The following is a 21,677-nucleotide window of genomic DNA, read 5'->3' on the forward strand; positions in this document are numbered from 1 at the left end:
GCAATATATGGGAGGGATGCATTATCAGCCCACACCACATGCACCGATACCACTATCCCAATAATTGTTAAATATATACCTACCACTCTGTTTCTTTATAGCTGTCTACATATCCAGTATGTTGGTATCTGCATCGTATGACCTGGGCAATGTAGCAGGATCTTCAAATTAATAACGCTATATAGGTTTATGTTCAAGGGTGTAACTACCAAAGATGCAGGGAGAGCCGCTGCTATGGTACCTGCCAAAAGAACACGTGCTACATACATTTTTCACCATTGGGCGGTACAAAGGGGCCCTTACAAACGTTTGCTATGGGGCCTCCAAACATCAAGCTATGCCCCTAGTTATATTTAAAGGTTTTGTTATTTAATGGTATTTTTTGTATTTAAAATTGATTGATCTTTTCCCAGACTATTGTCTGGACAAAGGGGAGAAATAAAGTGAAAGTGTAGTCTATATGGTCCAATTGACCTTCATCTGTGGTCAGCATGATGATCTAGGTTGTTTTCCATATCAAATAGGAAGGTTTTATTAAATGCCAGGCAATTCTGCTATTTCACAGAACGTAGTTTAGCATATTGCTGCATTAGAATTACTTTTAATCTTCTCTTTTGTTTTCCCGAAAAAACTATTGGCTGAATCATGCACTGTGACTGATAAATGTACTGTGCACACCACACTGATGCATGTTAATATTCTGAATGATTTCAAAGCTTTTTTTTTTTAGGTAAAAAAAAAAATGAAGTAATTTCAGTTTCAAAAATGCACCATAAAGAGAGATTATATGTTATTTGCAGTAATGTGTTTTCTGTTAACTTACTAACAAAGTACACTGGGGTTGCAATTGGCTTTATGCAACATAACATTAAACTGGAAGATAAAACAAGTGACCATAAAACATATGTCATGGGCCAGCGCACCTGGGCTACTTTTTTAGCTGGCTACAATTGGGTATCTTTTAAAAAGAAGCTAGTCATTGATGCTCATTTTTGTTAGACGTGTAACATTTGTTTCTAGGTCATTGTTGACCACGTGGATCCACTTTTAAGTTGTGCATTTATGTTTTTTAATGACTTGGTCAGTAGAAGTGCCATGCATTATTAATAGACTTTTGGTTTATTCAGCGGAACTCTAGCAAAATACATGAAAGCACATCAAACACACTGCACTATTGATGTATTAAGCAGGGTTCCATTCATTGATCTGAATCCAGTCCAACAAGCCCCCTGTTCCTCTTCACTAGACGTGTCAACTTTGCTTCACACAGGCAGGTTACACAGGTTCCTTTTATGCACATACTTTATATATCCATCTTGTTCCAGCTACATCGAGGCCCATGTGGTGAAACCGCGTTTCTGATAGTCAGCCGCCTGTCGCTTGCTTTTACAAAAACTAAATCGCTACACGTACTCCAGCTTCCCGGACTGTTACTTTGCCTGTTCGTGCATTCCGCATTGGGGGAAATTGTTATAATGTCAATTATCTATGATTTAATAATTGTTGACTCAATATGTAGACTGGAGACACTGACTGACTGGAGTACTGTTATTATCTTGTGTTTATTATTAGGAGCCACAAAGTGTACTCAGACATAAAAACAATACAGAACCGATAACCATTGTGCAAATACGGGGATATGGGTGGGGCACACTTGCCGATCGCAATGGCGCATGGGGAGGGGGCTATGCTGCATTCCCTAGCATGACCCTTGCTAGCAAAGTTGGCTGATGGAGGATGTTGATGACCGCGCAGGGAAGGACATATAGTCAGCGACATAGTGTATACACACATCAACATAATAACATTTTGTTGATACAACCTGGAATTGACCAAATCAATCGTTTATATTGTCTGTGTACCCAGCATTAGAAGAGAAAAACGTAAATAAAGTGAAAATGTGCACAGCAATTTAAATTAGGTTAAAAGTAAGAAAATAAATGAAAACGTGAATTTACAATGTGTTGCTTTACATTTTTATTTACATTTTTTTTTTACACTGTTCTTACTTTGCCCATATTATTATGTGTTAGTAGTAACATACATCTAATATGAATATACTTCGAAATCGCCACTGCTGTATTCATTGTACTATTTCCTATAGGCCTGGGTCCAACATAATTTAGCTTGTAGGAGCAGGCAGGGCTGGATATACAGTAGGGCCATATAGGCCTGGGTCTGGATTTATTTTATGGACCTATACTGAGAAAGGGAGGAGCTTTGACCAGTGTGCTGGGTGGGTATGGGTGTGTGGTCAGTGATATGGATGTGTACCGTCTACTCCATGGGTCCTCAAACTGCGGCCCTCCAGATGTTGTGAAACTACAAATCCCAGCATGCCTTGCCACAGTTTTGCTATAAGGGAGTGTTAAAACTGTGGCCAGGCATGCTGGGATTTGTAGTTTCACAACATCTGGAGGGCTGCAGTTTGAGGACCCATGGTTTACTCTATCAGACCCACTGTCTCACAAAATACAAAGAAATAGAAAAATTGCAGATTTTTTGTGAGAAAACTAGAAATACAATATCAATACTTGATTTATGTTAAAAAAAAAAAGTATTAAGCAACCACTAGCGCTACCCTTAGTTTTCATAAGGTGCACACCACAATTCACAGGAAAAACATGAGAATAAGTGACCTAGTCATAGAGTTTTCCAGAAGTTCAGTGGTCCATAGATATTTATTCAGACCTGAAACCATACAAAATTGTCTCCAAACACCCTCAACCAAGAGATAGTGGTGATTGGAGACGATACAGACAATAATTGGTGCAATATGTCTGGTTTAAAACACAAGTAATTTATTCCTAAAAGAACACTCACAAACGAATGAGGTATATAAAGCATAAACAATCCCACAGGGCAAATGCTGCTGGGCTTATCCACACATCACTCCTCACCCACAATGGTATCAGGGAGGAGGGGTTGCTCAGATCCAGATTCCGGCTCAGGAATCACCAACCTCAGGGGATACAGCAGCAAGGTCCACAGTGGGGGGGGGGCGACTATTTTGTATGGTTTCAGGTCTGAATAAATGTGGACTACTGAACTTCTGGAAAACTCTATGACAAGGTCATGTATTCTCATGTTTTTGCTGTGAATTGTGGTGTGCACCTTATGAAAACTAAGGGTAGCGTTAGTGGTTGCTTAATACTTTTTTTTACAATTGTCTTTTTGTTGTTGGTGATTGACAAAAACACCAATATTAATGCGACCTAAGCAGCATAACTCTTTGTCTTGCGCTCAGATCTGGGATTTACCTATTTGTCAATACTTGATTTATGGCCAACTGTGTGGGCAGCAAGTCAGCTTGCTGTCATCATACTGCCATGATGGTGGGCATATATTTATGTGGAGGCCTGGAGCTGCAACTCTGTCCACCACATTTTTAATCTGGCCCTGGGAGCAAGACAAACCACTCTCAATGATTCTGTGCCAATAATCTGGGTTAGCAGACCGGGTCGGATGCTGGAAGTTCAGAATGGTTTCCATGGGACATCTCAGGAAATTGGATGAAACTATTATATATTTCATTCATTCAAAAGGAAATGGACTGAATACAAAAAGATAGATCAGTCCTTAGTCGTACACACCTTAACAGTGGAAAGTACAAATGGTCTAATGAAGTGAAGGTGCAGTTGCACAATAGAAGCATCATAGTTCTTAGGCCACAACTGATTGGCCTGCAGTGTTCTTGCTGTCTATTGTGTAAAATAAAGGGAATATAAGCTGGGCGTTTATGGTCACACCCATCAGATATCATGTCCAGACACTGGCCCTTATTCTGCTTCGTGCGGTAACGGCCGCATGCGGCCGTTCCGCCGATGTTTTCGGTCTGCGCATGTGCAGAGGCTACTCTGCGCATGTGCAGCCAAATTCGCCGTACACGTATTTTGTCCGCCGCAAAGGGGGTGGATAGGGGCGTGAGGGGCTACGAAGCCTCATTTGCATATGCATACGCCCCGCGTTTCATGGGCGTTCCCATGCAAACGCGGGGCGTACGCATGCTAATGAGGCTATGACGCGTGGGTACAGAGCGGGCATCTGACATCGCCGGATGTCAGCTGCCCGCCCCCATACAAGATTTCACACGGACAAGTGTCCGTGTGGTCTTGTGTAGCGGGACCTGGTGGAGCGTGCGGCCCTGCATTCGATGTTCGGCGACCATCGAATGCAGGGGCTGCTCCCACCATGGAGGAGGCGTATCCCCGTACACATTCATGCGGATCGCCACATGTCCGCGTACGGACGGCCGTGGCGATCCGTATGGAAGGCGGGGATTCGCCTGGTGCGGTCAGAGCCGCATATGCGGCTCCGGCCGCACCGATCAGAATAAGGGCCACTGAGAGATCTCAGTATCTGGCCATGGGATATCTGCATCCCTCCCTCATACTCTGCTGTGGCAGAGTCTGTCAGTCATGGCAGGGTGTAAACACTGACTAATTCGGCAAACATCACACTTCAAATGATTGCGTCGGACAGACAGACTGGATGATTTGACCTGTCCGATGATTGGTACCAGCCAATACAGAGAGTTCTCACTATTCTTATGGACTCAACAGCAAGTTATAGATGGACAGATTAAAAATTTAGGGGGTTATTCTGGTTCACTTCTGGCAAATTCCTTCTTAAATGGACAAAACCATGTGCACTGCAGGGGGGCAGATGTAAAATGTGCAGAGAGAATTATATTTGGGTGAGTTATTTTGTTTCTGTGCAGGGAAAATACTGACTGATATCTATAATGTAGTGTAAAAATAAAGCAGTTTGAAGTAAAACACCCACCCAAATCTAACTCTCTGCACAAGTAACATCTGCCCCACCTGCAGTGCACATGGTTTTGTCCATTTGAGAAGGAATTTGCCAGAAGGAGTCAACCAGAATAACCCACCACAACCTTTTTAGTTGTGGGGAGGAATGGGCAGATATTTAATTTTCACGCCCCTAAATCGCTTGAATATTGCCCCCTCAGGGGCACCCGGACTTACCCGCCCCATCACCTACCTAATGACAGCGGCCGCTATCAGTTTACCCACAAACAAGTCTCACATTCGGCTGCATTGTGATTGCAATTAGCTGCACCCATGTGCAAACCCATTCACATGCACATACACAAACATGAAATCCTATGGATTACAGTGCAAAATTTATAGGTACATTTTCAGCTGCACAAAGATGGAAATAGGGAGGAGGTCAGGCGGTGCTGTGACAGAAAGGGGTGGGAGAACAAAGTGGAGCTGCGCTGAGATTGAAGCTGAAATGTAACATTAATGTGATAGCTATGTGTATTGTAATTAATTTGAGCAATAGTGTTAGGACCTGCTCAAAAGTGGGGTCCCATGAAGGGGGCTGTAGGCCTAAATGCATTGATCAATACATGAACTAAATTTTCACTGTTTATTAAAATTAGTTAACTTAGGGGGAGATTCTCTAAGCAAGAAATGCGGTAAAAAACCCGTTATCAGGGTTTTTACCGCATTTTGGGAAAAATCTAGCGATGCCCCATAGAAGCCAATAGGCTTCTACCGCATCCCAAAGCGCCGACCCACCGCCGTCCCGCATCGCCCCCTCACCTGTGTCCAGGCAGCACAGCGCAGTGCTGCCCGGACCTGTGACCTCCTCCCTGCACTGATCCTCTTCCGGGTGCAGGGAGGAGGAGAGCCCGGCGCAGCAGCAGCAGCGCCAGGTGTGTGAGTGAGGGGGGAACTGCCAGGACCTGCTGGGACCCGGCGACTCTCACCGCAAAGGACAGCTCTTAACGCAAGAGCTATCCTTTGCTATAATTATCGCATATGTTAGAACATGTGCGATAATTATAAAGGCGAAGGGGGCGGAGATTCTTAGAGAATCTCCCCCTGAGTGAGTGCAGAGCCCCTGCAATTTCTATATATTTATATCAAACTGATAGTCAATCATTATAATTAGGCCCCTAAACATCATCTTTTATAACTAACACCAGTGCAGTGGGCCAGGACCAGCAGTGGTCCAGGGACCAGCAGTGGTCCAGGGATGAGAGAAGTCAAAGCTCATGTTCACAGGAAATCCAATAAGCATTAACCATGGGATTGGGGTCAGCAAGCACTGTGGTATGATATGTCAGCTTGGTCATAAATGTCGACATTTACAATGTCCACATTCATCATGTAGACACATATGACATGATAGACTGCTGACATATCAGCTGTGGTGTCCCAGTGGTTACCTACTGCACCCTCTCATGATGGTTGCAGTAGCTTCTGGATCCAAACAGACCTCTGATCTTCCAGAATTCCAGTACTATTGTTTCATTATCAAAACCCCTAATTCTTACTAGTTTAAACCCTTCACCTACCCCTAACCTCTCCCTTGTGTCTAACTCTCCCATCTAATAGCCTAACTATCATGTCGACTGTCTACATTATGACCATGCCATCATAATTGTTGACACCATAAATGTGGACCTATTGACTAAATCCGGTCAAAAAATCCTGGAACATAATAAAAAAAAAAAGGTACTTGTGTATTATAGCTGCGCCCATCGCATACCATAAGGCATGCAATGGTATGCGATGCGACGCAACGCGATATAGCGCGATATTGTACAATGTCATACAATTTTAAAATTGTATGACATTGTGTATGGCATACAATGCGATGCGATTAAAAATTGTATAAGCACCAAATGGGTGCTTACAATGTGAAATGCACCCCCCCCCCCCCCCCACTATAAACGTGAACCCGAAGCGTGGCGAGCGGCGGCGGTATGCGTCCTCCGACCTTTTCATACCCCCACTATCCACGTCGGCGTGGAGTTTAGAATAGAAAGTGTGGCGAGCGGACGCGGATACCTTCACAGGTATCGGCGTCCCCTCGCGGGCTTCACAGGTATCCGCGTCCGCTCGCCACGCTTCGGGCTCGGGTGCTTGCTGCGCTCGCCACACTTTCTATTCTCAACTCCATGCCGACGTGGATAGTGGGGGTATGAAAAGGTTGGAGGACGCGTAGCGCTGCACTCGCCACGCTTCGGGTTCACGTTTATAGTGGGGGGGTGGGGTGGGGGTGCATTTAACAATTCGATGCGATAAAAACATTGCGCAATGTACATCGGGGGTGCCGCTATAATACACAAGTACCAAAAAAAAAAAAAGAATCAAGAAATGGTTGAAGACAAACAATGAGGCCCAACTGTAAATCCTATTTAAAACCGTGGAGAGGTTTGTAAACAGCAGTTGGGAGGACTGGATGTGGTTTGCACAAGCAAAGAGGACTAACCACCAATAGAGAGGTGTAGTAAGTTCTGCTGTGGCTATAGCGAGTCTTTGTGCGCAGACTGACCAAAAGGCTGTACAGATTTTTTCACTCATCAGGGCTTTTACAAAATGATTCACAGGCAGCAGTTGGTTGCTGGGGTTTGCCCAACGTTTCATGCACGGTAGGATACCCATAGAAACACTGAGCAGACCCCAGCGAATGCAGGCATGCCCCTGCCTGCTTGAGTTGAACGAATGACATCACATGATGTCAGCACACCCCAATTGGCACAAGAACGGCCAGGATAAAGGTAAGTCCAGGATTACTTTTATCTGCAAAGAGAGCAGCTCATTCGATGCTGAGTAACCATCGGAATGATTTCTCCTCTGTGGAATTCTGGGTTTATGACCCAGAAGTACTTCTGGCCATGTGCGTTACACTTATGTTAATGTCTAACAGCACATTTGGAAGAGACTACAGGTCTGTATCTTAATACTAGAATGGAGCAGGGTATGTTTTCCCAGAATGCACAGCTGCAGAATTGCCGGTGTATTCCTAGAGTGGAACAACTGTACGATGCACGACTGGGATTATTTCCTCTAACAAAGGAAGTGATTTATTCTTTCCTATGTCAGAACATTTTATAATTGACGCTTTCTTTTCAATTCAAATTTCCCAAGATAAAAATGAAAAGGAAATAATCTGAGTTTAGAGGATGAATGATTTGACTTTTACAACTTCCTAAATCCTTTTCTAGAGCAGAGGTCTTCAGATTATGTGAGTTACATCTTTATTCACTGATTCTTCTTCTTCATGTTCCAGGAATTGACACGATATTACATGTAACCTCTGTTTTTTATACTATTCCTGGAAAATGTACTAAACGGTATACTGTAGCAAAGAGACGCAGATTATGGAACCACAAATCCCAGCATACTGTATATGCAGATCACTAAAGATAAAATCTGTTTCTTGTCTTTAGCATCTGCTATAGTTAATTATCATATTGTCACTGAGCCCCTGTAACCCCCAGTTATGTTCTAGGGGGGTGGTTCCCTTCCACCTACTGTAACATTTCCATTTATATCCCAGCAATAAGTATAGAAAAGTAATACATACAGATGACCAGCAGATGGGATGCCGGCGGTCAGAATGCATACGCCTGCCTCTCCCTAACCCTAAACTTCCCAGCTAGTGCCTAAAAGTAATCCTCCCGTCCTGCAGCCTAACTCTAATCACTATTTACTAATCCTAGCCTTCCTACTCTGCAGCCTAAACTAACCCCCCCCCCTACTAAACTAACCCTCCCACCCTGCAGCCTAGGCCTAATCCTAACCTTCCAACCCTGCAGCCAAAACTAACTCCCCCCACAACCTAACCCTAAGTCCCCCACTGGAGCCTAAACCTAACCCTCTCGCTCTGCAGCCTAGCCCTAACCACTAGTGCCTAAATTTCCTGACCGACAGGATAATCCTAACCCTCCTAATTAGTGCCTAATCCTAGCCTCCTACCCTGCAGCCTAAAACTAACCCCCCCCCCCCCATCCTACAACACAACCTAACCCTAAATCCCCGCTAGTACCTAAACCTAACGCCCTGGCCGAACAATGACCCATACCCATTCTTAAGTTCTGTGGCGCTCTTTATTTGTACTGTATTTTTGTTATTTATTCAATGTTGTGCCAAGCTTTGTCTCCCTGTATTGTTCCTTTGTACGGCGCTGCGAAACACTTGTGGCGCCTTATAAATAAAATAATAATAATAAAGTTCAGGATTCCAGCTGTCAGGACTCCAGTGACCGCATTCTCATCGATATTGGGATGCCGTGATTCAGGATGCCGGCATTGATATTGTGACTTGCCAACATCCTGTCCGGGGTGGTGGCGGCAGAGGCGGGCTGGGCCGGGGGACAGGGTGCCATATGCCCCCCGGGCCGCTTTATTAATTAGCGCTGCGGGGCAGTAAGGGCCGCCTGGTGGTCCAGTGAGTAGCCCTCCGGCTCCTACTGTCAGCCGTGCAGGCCGCGGCTCTTAGAAAATGGCTGCTGTCCTCCTGCACCTGAGGACATGTATAAACAGTGCAGGAGGCAGCAACAAACAGGGCTGTGGGCTGAATGTAGGCGGGACGAGGGAGGCCAGAGCAAACACAAGGAAGGAATCCTGCCTCTGACCATCATGGATGGCACCATGCTTCCGGCGGCCGGCCTGCGCGTATGTACTAGTGCTGCAGGCTTGCAGCCTCGTTGTTTTCACCCGGCGGCGGCGGCGGCGAGATCAGCCTCACTACCGCAAGTACTACAGTATTAGCATCTTTACAGGGGGAGAATGGGACTTAGGAGTCAGGACACCACAGGCTTCCGGAGAAGCCTGTGGTGTCCTGACTCCTCAGTCCTGTTATTATGCAAGGAGTGCAGCCTTCAGTGTCCTGATGTTATGCAGGGGGAGCAGCCTGCGGTGTCCTCCCGTTTTTATGCATTGGGAGCAGCCTGTGGTGTCCTGATGGTATGCAGGGGGAGCAGCCTGTTGTGTCCTGATGTAATGCAGGAGGAACAGCCTGTGGTGTCCTTCTGTTTTTCTGAATTTGGAGCAGCCTGTGATGTACTCCTGTTATGCAGGGGAGCAGCCTATGCATTATGTGTACTGGGCATTACGGCGTGTGGCATTATAATTTATGGGCATTATGTTGTCGGAATTACAGTATGTGTACTGGGCATTATTGGGGTGTGGCATTATATTGAGTTGGCATTATGTGTAATGGGCATTACGTGTGTGGCATATTTAATTGGCATTACGGTGTGGCATTATGTTCAATGGGCATTACGGTGTGTGGCATTATATTTAATTACCATTACAGTGTGGCATTATGTTTAATGGGTATTATGGTGTGTGGCATTATGTTTAATGGGCATTACGATGTTGGCATTATGTATAATGGCCATTATAGTGTGTGACATTATATTTAATTGGTATTACGGTGTGTGACATTATGTGTAATGGGCATTACGGTGTTGGCATTATGTTTGGGCATTACAGTGATGGCTTTATGTGTAATGGGCATTACGGTGTGTGGCATGTGTCATGGGCATTACGGTGTTGGCATTATGTGTTATGGGCATTACGGTGTTGGCATTATGTTTGATGGGCATTACAGTGATGGCTTTATTTGTAAAGGGCATTACGGTGTGTGACATTATGTGTAATGGGCATTACGGTGTTGGCATTATGTTTGGGCATTACAGTGATTGCTTTATGTGTAATGGGCATTACGGTGTGTGGCATGTGTCATGGGCATTACGGTGTTGGCATTATGTGTAATGGGCATTACGGTGTTGGCATTATGTTTGATGGGCATTACAGTGATGGCTTTATTTGTAATGGGCATTACGGTGTGTGACATTATGTGTAATGGGCATTACGGTGTGTGGCATTATGTGTAATGGGCATTATAGTGTAAATTTTTGCAGCGCGCCTTAGGCGCGGACTGTCCCCGTTTCTGGTGTATGTGTATGGTGGGGAAGGATTGTTAAATCCTTGCTGCATACTAGAGGGGAGAGGGTAGGGTGGTAAAACGATGGCGATGGTGATGGGCCACTTGCTTGTTTTGCCCCCCAGGCTGAGAGTTGCCAGCCAGCCCCTGGGTGGCGGTTAGGCACGCCATGGGAATGCCCAGCATTTAATGAGCGTTCCCATGAAAACGCTGGGTGTTCGCATGGTAATTGCCGGGGGCAGGCAGCTGATATCACCGGATGTCAGCTGCCCGCCCACTTCCTCCCAAACGTAATTCGATAATCGCCCTTGCGAACAAGCTCGGGGGAAGGGGGGGCACGATCAACCCCCGGCATTCACAGGGCAGCATCTGGTGGACTCGCAGGGCTGCAAATCAACCAGAATAAGGGCCATGGAAGGTCACTGGTCCAACATACAGGAATTCAGCTGATTTTATTTTCTGTCTGCAGAATTATTCTTATTAATCTATAAACCTATTTACAGTATACTTTGAATATTTTTTCAGCAGATTTGATCCTATTTGGAAATTTTTGCTGACAGGAAATACGCTGTCTAAAAAATTCTATACAGTATCCACATAATTATTTCAGCAGCTGTTTATTTGCTTAGAAAATATAATTTATGAAGCGTTTTATTTTCTTTTACCAGCTGTCAGAGCAGGAAATCTGCACAGTGTGACACCCTCTGGGCAAAACACAATGGACAGCATGTGTAACTAAAAGCACACATGGACAAACAACAGCAGAAAGTGCCCCATGCCATCATCCTTATATTTGTGGCCCCTGTTGTACACAAACTGGATGGTTGGCATGTATCTCCAATGGTGGGTGTACTACACATGTGCGCAATGGGTCTTGTGTGATCACACACAGTGTCCCATAAGCTGAAACCTTGACTGAGGAGGTTGGGGTGGAGCTGTCCAGCATTCCCAAAAACAAGTCAATTCGCCAGTGGCATAACAATAGCCCTGCAGACCCCACTGTCGCGGGGAGGCGTTGAGTTAAGTGTGGGCTCCGGGGTCTGCGAGGCTATTGATACGCTGCACTGCTAGGGACCAGCAGCCTGCCTTACCCCTCAAATGTGCCGCCGCCATGGCTGGCAAGAGAAATCTTGGGGCCCTGTACAATGATATTTCTGGGGCCCCCATCTAATCCCAAATCCACACAACGCTCTTCTGCATGAAGAGAAACAAGCTTTGAGCGCTAGGGACAGGTGTGTGTGTGTGTGTGCTGTGTGCAAATGGCTGCCTTCTGGTAGAGGGATGCCACCCCCAATAAGGAAAAACTAGAAGAAGAAACCAGTAGGCACCTTATGTACACACAATTTACAATTTAATTAGTAAAAAACATATATAGTAATTTGCATGCATGCAATAAACTATTTAAAACAGAAACATCAATGAAATAATGTTACAAGTAAGTCCTGATTGGATACTCAAATAATGCGCAGAGATTGGACAGATGTTTAACGTCCTAGAATGGAGGGTCGAATTCCCAGCGCTAAGTTGGGGGAAGCGGGTAGGTCCTCCCAGATGTGCCAAACAGGGTGGCAGATAAATTTCCTTTTTTGGGTCCTTGACCACGGGAATTGCAATTGAAAAAAAAATTACATCGATGTTTCTCTTTTAAATTGTTTATTGCATGCATGCAAATTACTATATATGTTTTTTACTAATTAAATTGTAAATTTTGTGTACATAAGGCGCCTACTGGTTTCTCCTTCTAGCTCTTCTGCATGAGCCTCATTTAACCTTTCGCTGCTCCAGATCCTGCTTTCAGGTGCAGACTTCTCTCGTTCTAAGTCCTGCTGACCTGGCTGCTGCTTCCTGCTGGCTCCTGGCTGCTGCTTCCTGCTGGCTCCTGTCTGCTGCTTCCTGCTGGCTCCTGGCTGCTGCTTCCTGCTGGCTCCTGGCTGCTGCTGGCCTGTCACTTTCACAAAAGAACGCTGAGCACTACGAGCAGGCAGGGCAGGTCTTTCGCAGAGTGCGGAACAGATGACCCGCCCAGTAAAAGTACAGGAGCCAGAGACTGAGGCCACAGAACCAGTGGCGGGTAAGACTGTGTGCCTGCGGCAACAGGCCGTGCGCACACACAGAGTAGATGGCTTTGCGAGCCGAGTGGCAGGGCGCACACACAGTAGATTGCAGTGGCACACAGTGAGTCAGTCAGACTCAGCCAAAAACAGATGGTGCACAGTAGACGGCTGGGCCGCAAGGGTCACTGACAGGCCAGCTAGTACAGACAGTGGCCGTGCCGGGGCATGGAAGCTCTGAGGCCCTTCTGATCTCTGGGGCCCATCACACTTGTCCCCCTTGACCCCCCCCCCCGTCACCTGCCCTGGCCACCGCTGGGACCTGCAAATCTCCGTGTCTACGGTCCGGGTCCCGGCGCTCCTCCTGGCTGCTGGTTAAAAATGACCATCACAAAATGGCTGCCCCCTTACAACAGACCCTTTTTGAGGATGCTAGAGGAGGCGGAAATTTCCGGCAAAGGGGGGGGGGGGTGGGTGGGTGCATTTTATAGTTACACTACTGTAAGTCGCTCTTTTTTTCTGGGAGTGTTGAGGCCACGTTCTGTAGCACCAAAAGCAGGTTTCCTGTAATTTGCTGCACTATGTAAGAGACATAATGAATCACAAATAACAAATTATATATAAACATGCAATTTGGTTACTTTTTATGTGTTTGCGTTGATTAATTGCATAAAAAGCACCCAAATCGCTTATATTTGACAACAGGTCTGATGTAATGTGCGGCCCCGTGCTCATTGCACAGAACCTGCAAGTAGCACTGGCTGCAGGAGAGATCTGTTGGATGTCAACCAAGTAAGGCAGGCAGGAAATGCATAGTTTTTGCCATCCAAGCTGACCTCCAGGGCTGCCGACAGGTGGGTCTGGGGATACTTGAGTCCTGGGCCCTGCCGCTCTGACAGACGGTAGGGGCCCGGGCAATTCTTCCCAGGAGCACGGTAGTCACTCTCACTCCGTCCGCCCCTTCACTGTCTGTCGCTTGAGCCCGCTGCCTTCTCGCTGCCCGGCTCCGAGCTGGGACTCAGGAAAGGAAGCCCCAACCGCGGCGTGACGTAATGACGTCATGCCATGCGTGACAACCGAAGAGCAGCGCAGCGGCAGCACAGTCAGGAGGCATGATATATATTGGTGCCCCCTCCTTTACACACACACACAGACCTTATCCATTATAAAGTATCTGTTCTGAAATATGTGTTTTATAAATATGTATATCTATTATAAAAAGAGAGCGAGAACACATGTAAACACATGTATATTTCAAAACTCAGCCACAGAAGTGATATCATTGGCTTTCAATTAGCTTATTTAAACTCACAGGTAAAGAGAGGTGCCCCTTGGGAGCAGGAGCCCGGCGGCAGATGATTCCATTGCCTCCCAAAGTTCTGTCTCTGGTTGGATATCAGAGGGTCAAGAGACTAGAATTGAACTGTGATAACAGGTTGCCAGGAATATATGATTGCAATAATACATTGTAATCAACTTGTAAATAGAGTGTATAGTATAACACTAGTAACATGTCTCAGGAACTCTGAAATTCATTCTGGTAAATGGGTGCTAGGAACTCTGGAAATACAGTAAGTACATAGTTTGCATGATGATAGTACCAAGAGACACTTTTTCAAAATGCAAATATATCTAAAGATATAGGAGTCCAAATCTTAAGCATCATGTCACATCCACCATGGCGTTTACTCAAATCCCCTGTGCTGTGCCCAGCCCTAGGCTCTCTAACTGCACTTATAATACCATGGCTCTCACCTCTGCTTATGTCCCTGGTTCCGGTGGGGTACATGTGTCCGCGCTGTCCAGAGGCGGATTGGCCCACCGGGAAACCGGGCCGTTTCCCGGTGGGCCGGACCAGATTTCACTCTGGCTGGGCCGCTTACCTTGGTTAGAGTGGCCGCAGCCCAGCCTGGTCACAAACGGCAGCATTGCCCAAAAGAAATATGGCCGCCGCAAATATGCATATATTAAATGCACATATGCGGCGGCCATATTTGTTTTGGGCAGATGCGGCCGCCGGATGTCGATGGAAGCGGTGAGTAGTGTCCGCACAGGCGGCCGCCCACCCCCCACCCCCCCCACCCCCAGCTGTGGCCGCCGGATGTCGACAAAAGCGGCGAGTAGTGTCCGCGCAGACGGCCGCAGAAAGAGGCTGCTCGACAGCACAGAGACTGCTCCCCTCCTGAGAGAGGAAATGGAGGTAACTTCTTGCCCGCCTATACAGTCCGCACCCTGGCGCACTATCACACATCGCTCTGCGCAGGTTAAACCCTTTGAATGCCGAGTACATTCTCTGGTCTAATCTGCACTGCACAGTGTGAATGGCATAACCCAAGTTACTGGTAGACCTGGGTCTGGTATGAACGGCAACCCCAGCTTTAACCCAGTGTCCCAGGTCCTAGCCAGGGGTTTATGTGTGAAGGGGGTATTAGCACTACACTGGGGACTGCATATTGGAAACAAACAGGGATTGCCGTGGCTCTTGTATTTCTGTAGTCAAGAACATGCATTAACCCCTTTTAAAGTGGCTCTGATATGGATGTAAAAGGAAAGCTTCAACCTGTATGATCGTGTCATGACTCACACAGGCTCTGCATTTCATGTGTGGGGTGTTATGTGCTATGTATGTTAAAATATACTCACGGGAAGCATAAAAACAAAAGACATGTAATAGTTATCATTTATATTAACTTGCCTTGCAATGTGGCAAGGTGCTGTGTACACATCCACATAGAAGAAGAAGCATATTATGTGGCAGTATTTACATGATTGTAGACCTATATCAGCTGGTGCATTATAATTGAAGGCATACATGAACTAAGAGTGTGACATTATACACATAAAGATTTATAGCTGTTATACATAGTTATGAAAATGATTCTTTATTGTATAAATAACCCTTACATTACTGATTATCCTCAGCACTGTCACCACTGGATATACAGTCTTCAGGTTCCCTGGAATTTTCATGTGCATGACCATGAGGAATGTGGATGTATTCCATAGTACAGTAGTATCATGGGAGCAAAGAAAGTTGTTGAATTTGTAAATTTTCCTATAGTCATGTACCAGGAACGTAAGTCCACAGTTACCCTTTTTTAAAGTGTTACTTGGGCACACACAGCATCTCCCGCGGTCCAGGGAATGGCTGGTTGCTCTGCCCAGCCCCTCGTGATCTCATCCAGCCATCCCAGCAGCAGCGCACAGGATTGTTGTTGGGCTGGATGAGATCCGATGGGCGGCATATGTATAATGGGCATTATGGTGTGTGGCATATGCATAATGGGCATCATGGTGTGTGGCATATGTATAATGGGCATCACTGTCTCCACTCCCTGCATCCTCCACCACTTTGTGACTCCCCTCCCTGCATCCTCTGCCACTCTGCATTCCCCCTCCTACCCTGCAACCTGTGCCACCATGCCCCCCTCACACTCTGCGTCCTGTGCCACCCTGTGTAAGTCCTCCATCCCTTCGTTCTCAGCCACCCTGCATCTCCCCTCCCAGCATTCTACGCCACCCTCCAACCCCCTCCCTCCCTGCATCCTCTTCCACCCTGCCACTCTACTCTCACCCCTCGTCACCCCCTTCTCACCCTTCATTACCAAACCCTCTCACCTTGCACCAACCCCCTCTCACCCTGTATCTTCTCATTCCGTTGCATAATGTGAACTTTAGCTTTTTTTTTTTACTCATTCTGTGTGGCATTTTGTGAATATTGAATCATACTGTGTGGCATAAGGTGTACAGGTTTTTCGATAGAAAAAAGGGCCCTCTTGTTATGGTGCATAATGTGTTCAAGGGAGGTGGCCCATACTCAGTGTCCCACGGCGCGGGGGGGAGGGGGTTGGGAGACCCCCTGTCAGCCCCCCCCCCCCTGTCCCTATCTCCCCATCCCCACAGGCTGCAGAATAGACCCTGTACGCATGTGGCTATTCTGCAGCCTGAGGGGCTGGGGACATAGCCAGCAGCTCAGAGAGCTACTAGCCATGCCCCCACAGTGGCAAAAAATTGGGCGTGGCTTCGTTTAAATAGGCCACACCCCCATATTGATAGGCCACACCCCCAAAATCGGGCGCGCCTCCGGTGCAACAAAACAGCCCCCCCTCCCCCTTTAGGGCTGCTTCAAGATATTTCCCGGGCTGGTTTTAATTCCCAATCCGCCCCTGGCGCTGTCACCGCGTGGTGACACCGGTGATGTGTGCTCTGGTTCCATGCAGGGTATAAGTGGCATGCCGCCATGTGTGTTTGTGCCTGGTTAGCCCTGTAACTGAATGCCGGCGTTTGCGCAGCTGCGTACAATCCTGGCCGGCTGAAATCTGTCGCCCTCTCTTGTTGGTTCCCTCAGCCGACCGCCCACTCAACCCTCTTGCCACGCAAGTTCCTTCACCCACCACCCAGCCACACTGTGGGCGTTACATGTATAGGTGTCATTACTACTGCGGGCATTACGTTTATAAGTGTTGTTACTACTGCTGGCGTTATGTGTATAAGTATCGTTACTACTGCAGGCGTTACATGTATAGGCGTCATTACTACTGCGGGCATTACGTTTATAAGTGTTGTTACTACTGCTGGCGTTATGTGTATAAGTATCATTACTACTGCGGGCGTTACATGTATAGGCGTCATTACTACTGCGGGCATTATGTGTATAAGTATTGTTACTACTGTGGGCATTATGTGTATAAGTATCGTTACTACTGTGGGCATTATGTGTATAAGTATCGTTACTACTGCGGGCATTACGTGTATAAGTATCGTTACTACTGTGGGCATTATGTGTATAAGTGCTGTAACTACTGTGGGCGTTACATGTATAAACGTCGAGACTACTGTGGGCATTACATGTATAGGTGTCATTACTACTGCGGGCGTTATGTGTATAAGTATCGTTACTACTGTGGGCATTACATGTATAGGTGTCATTACTACTGCGGGCGTTATTTGTATAAGTATCGTTACTACTGAGGGCATTATGTGTATAAGTGTTGTTACTACTGTGGGCATTACGTGTACAAGCGTTGTTACTACTGCTGCCGTTATGTGTATAAGTATCGTTACTACTGCTGGCATTACATGTATAAGCATTGTTACTACTGCGGGCGTTATGTGTATAAGTATCGTTACTTACAACAATACTTATACAGCCCCCCCCCCCCGTGGCAACCAGAATATCCCCCCCCCCCCCTGTGGCAACCAGCATAAAATGCCCCCCCCCCATGCGCCAACCAGCATGTAACCCCTGCAAGGAGCATATAACCCCTGGCAACAAGCATGTAGGTGAGCAGCACTTATGTACTATAATATATACTGGGCATTGCGGTGTGTGCTATAATATATACTGGGCATATCGGTGTGTGCTATAATGTGTACTGGGCATCACGGTGTGTGGCATTTGTATAATGGGCATCACGGTGTGTGACATATGTATAATGGAGCATCACGGTGTGGGTCATATGTATAATGGAGCCTCACGGTGTGTGGCATATGTATAATGGGCATCACGGTGTGTGGCACATGTATAATGGGCATCACGGTGTGTGGCATATGTATAATGGGCATCACGGTGTGGCATATGTATAATGGAGCATCACGGTGTGTGGCATATGTATAATGGGCATCACGGTGTGTGTGGCATATGTATAATGGAGCCTCATGGTGTGTGGCATATGTATAATGGGCATCACGGTGTGTGGCATATGTATAATGGAGCATCACGGTGTATGGCATATGTATAATGGAGCCTCACGGTGTGTGGCATATGTATAATGGAGCCTCACGGTGTGTGGCATATGTATAATGGGCATCACGGTGTGTGGCATATGTATAATGGGCATCACGGTGTGTGGCATATGTATAATGGAGCATCACAGTGTGTGGCATATGTATAATGGGCATAACGGTGTGTGTGGCATATGTATAATGGGCATCATGGTGTGCGGCATATGTATAATGGAGCCTGACGGTGTGTAGGCATATGTATAATGGGCATCACGGTGTGTGGCATATGTATAATGGAGCATCACGGTGTGTGGCATATGTATAATGGAGCCTCACGGTGTGTGGCATATGTATAATGGCCATCATGGTGTGTGGCATATGTATAAAGGCCTTCATGTTGTGTGGCATATGTGTAATGAGCACCACAGTGTGTGGCATATGTATAATGGGCTATAATGGACTCGTTATACATAGGCCACACGTCGTGATGCCCATTATACATTTGCCACACACCGTGATGCTCAATATACATTTGCCACACACATATGTGGCTCTCTCTGTGGCCCCGCTGTCACTCTCTGTCTGCTTTCACTCTCTCTGTCCCTTTGTCCTTGCTGTCCTTGAGTTTTGGCTCATACTGTGTTGCACAATGTTTAAGGGCACTAGTATTAGATAGTATAAGGGGTCCTACTAGTGTGGTGTATAAGGGGTATGTGGTGTGGTACGCTACACTTAAAGACACAACCCTTTTTCAGTGGCCACAACCTCTTTCCCGAAGCGCGCGCGCCTACGGTGCACGCATATATAAGTCCTTTATTTTTCCATACCCCCCACTTTAAAATGTTCACTTCGAGCACTGTCCACTTCCCCCTCCCTACCTGAATCCTCCACCACTTTGCGTCTCCCCTTCCTGCATCCTCTGTCACCCTGCATCCCCCCTCCCATGCGCCTATTCTGCAGCCTGAGGGGCTGGGGACATAGCCAGCAGCTCGGAGAGCAACTAGCCATGCCCCCACAGCAGTGAAAATGGGGCGTGGCCTCATTGAAATAGGTCACACCCCCATAATGCTACACCCCCCCATTAGGGCTGCTTCAAGATATTTCCCGGGCTGGTTTTAATTCCCAATCCGCCCCTGCCACTACACTCCTGAGCGTCTTCAAGGAAGTCTTCCTGCTGGTCGTCAACTGCATCAAGTGCCACGGACTCCATTGCCACCTAAGCGGATCCAGCAAGGTTAGCCCTCCAAAGGGGTATTACCTTGCTCCATATTCCCAACGGTTATTTCCCACGGTCACCTCTGTTTGCAGCCACGATCCGTTTCAGCAAGGACAAGTCTTCTTCATTTATATTCTTCATTATTCTTTCATCATCCAATCTTCATTCCAATCTTCAACCTAATCATCCAATCCTCAACCCAATCATCCAATCTTCAACCCAATCATCCAATCCTCAATCCAATCATCCAATCTCCAATCCAATCTTCCAATCCTCAATCTAATCCTCCAATCTTCAATACAATCATCCAACCTTCAATATAATCATCCAATCTTCACCCAATCATCCAATCTTCAATTATCCAATCAAATCCTTTTCATTCATTCTGCAACTCTTCGAACAACATTACAATATTCTTCCAAGTACCAAGCATCATCATATTCTACAATAACATATTGGACTATTGACTTTACATTTGCATAATCTGCCATATATCATTTGTGCCATCAGTATCATTGTCTTGCAATATCTTTATTAAACTAAATTAATTTTATCCTATTTGTTTCACTCCCTACTGTCGTGGATGCAACCCCCATATGTTAAAGCACCCAGCCTCCGTTATTCTACAGCTGGTGCCCCTAAGAACGTGACACATCACTTGTGGAAGAGGACGATTTGTATTTATACACCCAGACCATACTGTGGTGCTTTGAGAAACTTGCCGGGGTGCCTTGGACATCTACAATTATTTATGGTCAAAGTAATAGCCCAAACCGGAGCAAATATTATTTCTAACCCCATAATTAAACCTAGGAATGACATAAACACAATTTACTTATCTTAATAATTATTTCAAAGTTTATGGGTGCTACAAAAGTAAATTCTAATACTCATGATTCAAAAAAGGCGATGCAGTTACAATCCCGGCGGTCGGGATCCCGGCGTTCAGAATCCCGACGCCGGAATCCCGACCGCCGAAATGCCGACACATTCTCCCTCCGTGGGTGTCCACGACACCCCTGGAGGGAGAATAAATTAGTGTGCCGAGCGTAGCAAAGCACCGGGCCCGCTGCGTGGCGAGCGCAGCGAGCCCGCAAGGGGGGGGGGCGATCCACATCCCCCCCTTGTCGGCATTTCGGCTGTCGGGATTCCGGCGTCGGGATTCTGAACGCCGGGATCCCGACCGCAGGGATTCAATACTGAATCCCAAAAAAGTATGGGAACCACTGCCCTCAGTATTTTTGTTAATCTTCAATTGCTCACACATTATTTATAGGTATAGACCAGGGGTAGGCAAGTAATTTTTAATGGAGTCTGGATATCTCAAATTATTTTGATCGAGGTCCACACAATCAAATATCTATAATGTAATAAATAACAAGTTCTTATGGTGCTGAAACTTATACTATATTCCTTAAAATTGAAGTATGTTTCAGCACCAAAATAAAAACTTGAGGCTTAAAACTTAAAAATGAGCCTGCACTGCTGAGTAGCTTGATTTCAGTCCATCTCCTGTGCCTTTATATTTGTTTGCTGGGTCCTTGGGGCTCCTCCACATTGTGTTGCACGGAGGACTGGGATGCACTCAAAGCCTCAGCCTCCACATCAGTCACTTCTTGGGACTCTGCTTCAGCCAGATTATGTGACTCATGCAACCAATCGCTATAGTACTGGCACCATGGTGAGGGAAGGAAGATGGATGCTGTGGCCTCTCTGCATCATTACAGCACGACTGCTATGCTACTGTAGCACTGCGGCATTAATCTATAGTCTAGAGAGGGTCCGGTTTCCTGTACTTCGCAGTCCGGAGTCGGACCACGGTCCGCCATTTGCCTACCATTGGTATAGACTTTACTGAAGGAGCACCACATGGTTTTGGGCAGGGGTAGACAACTCCAGTCCTCGAGAGATGTCAACAGATAAGGTTTTCCAGGTCTCCTCATAGAAACACAAGTGAGTAGTGGCTACACC

Source organism: Crinia signifera, chromosome 11, assembly GCF_055691185.1.
Source record: "Crinia signifera chromosome 11, ASM5569118v1, whole genome shotgun sequence".
NCBI classification, from domain to species: domain Eukaryota; kingdom Metazoa; phylum Chordata; class Amphibia; order Anura; family Myobatrachidae; genus Crinia; species Crinia signifera.